Raw genomic sequence first — 2170 nt, forward strand, 5'->3', positions numbered from 1 at the left:
ACTAGACTCAATCCTAGTCTAGGGATCCCGGTTTCCAGATGTGGTATTCCTATATCGACCAACAGTAATAGAAAAGACTCCAGTTCTATCCACGTCGATATAACCAAACATCCAGTGTCCTGACCTAACCGTCATGGACTGTGGCTCTATCGCCAATATTCTATCTTGTGACATCGTGCAATGTGCCCGTGGCGATCCCGCCACTATCAGGCACATCTGTCCCAAGATTTCTACACCATCTAGTGACATCGTGCAATGTGCCCGTGGCGATCCCACCACTATCAGGCACTTCTGCCACAAGATTACTCGTCTAATACCTGCTATCTATAATTCAAGTGAACAAATATATCAATCAAATCAATGCAATAAAATAAAGTATGTGCTTTAGGGAAACTCAAGTCTAAACCGACTCAAGTCGATCTCCCAATACTACATTGAATTATACCTTCCGTTTGTAGTCTCGGTCTGAAGCAATATCAGTTCTAAACTCAAGACTGTCTCTGTAAATCTGAAACGATATATTGAGAATAAAAATATCAATGTTCTATTCTTAATTCAACACTGAATCTGATTAATCTGGATTCAATTCAAATCACGGTATAACGGAACAATTTCAGTATCACCGTCACTATCATATCAACATACCTCAATTACAAATCATAACTCATATCCGATATAGTCTGTAACTCATTCATAATCTAAATCTGTCCGATTTCAAATCAATATAATCAGAAAATCATAACAATTCCATAATCAGTCTGTTTCTCAATCTGACTTCGATTCTATGATGTCTAACATGTCAAGAACATCATATATGAATCCTATTCAATTCTGACAATGACATAATTTCAAAGCATGTCAAAACGTAGCAAAACTTACGTCAAGTTGTAGCCTACGTTGATAGGATTGCAGTACTGAAGTCAGATTACAATTCGGACGGACGAATTGAAGTATAAAGGCGTAAGGATTTTTCACTCTTTCACAGAAACCTTTTCTCAATTTCTTCTGCTGGTTTTTTGAAGAATATAGCAAGATATACGTATATATATATCAAGTTGCTCGGTTAATGATACGTGTCTATTTTTCATGAATTTTGGTCGGCGCTCGGGCGGTGCTAAACTACCGCTCGAGCGCGGCATTCTCTGTCCGAGCTCCTTCGGATTACACATTGGCGCTCGGGCGGTCACAAACTACCGCCCGGGCGCCACATCTTCTGCTCGAAGAATGCTCCCGTTGCACATTGGCACTCGGGCGGTTATTTTCTACCGCTCGGGCGCCAATAATTCTGTCTCAAAATTGCACCCTTCATATGTTTTGGCCAATCTGGTCTCCTAATAGCCCATCTATAATTATATCAATTCATAATCAAGAATCTCATATTAACATGATATAAAATCTCGGACATTACAGCACCTGTCTTGATGATTCCTTCAGGTACTGGCGACTTCGTTGTATATTGTGATGTATCCCACAGAGGGCTAGGATGTGTTCTTATGCAGGGAGGTCATGTGATTGCTTATGCCTCTAGACAGCTGAAGCCACACGAGATTCGATACCCCATTCATGATCTTGAATTGGCGGCTATTGTTTTTGCATTGAAGATCTGGCGTCACTATCTTTATGGCGAGAAATTTGAGATCTACTCTGATCACAAGAGCCAGAAGTATCTGTTTTCTCAATCAGAATTGAATATGAGACAGCGTAGATGGCTTGATTTGTTGAAAGATTTTGATTGCGAGATCAAGTACTATCCAGGGAAGTCAAATGCAGCAGCAGATGCCTTGAGTCGAAAGGTATGTGCCCTATCCTTATCGACGATAGGTGTTTCTTATTTAGTTAAAGATTGATGTTTGTCTGGTTTAGAATTTGATACAGATAGTAGACCGCTACAACTTGCTACGATTCAAGTTGAGCCAGACTTGATTATGAGAATCAAAGAAGCGCAGAGAACAGACCAGAATGTTCAGAAGTCGATTCAGATGGTCAGATCAGGACATCAGTCTGAATATCGGGTACATGATTATGTTCTGTATGTGAATAACCGTCTGGTAGTGCCAGATGTTGCAGAGTTGAAGCAATAGATTTTGTCAGAAGCGCACTGTAGTCGGTTTAGCATTCATCCTGGTGGCAGGAAAATGTGCAACGATTTGAAGACACAATTCTGGTGGAA

Source organism: Primulina tabacum, chromosome 9 (assembly GCF_025594145.1).
Source record: "Primulina tabacum isolate GXHZ01 chromosome 9, ASM2559414v2, whole genome shotgun sequence".
NCBI lineage: Eukaryota > Viridiplantae > Streptophyta > Magnoliopsida > Lamiales > Gesneriaceae > Primulina > Primulina tabacum.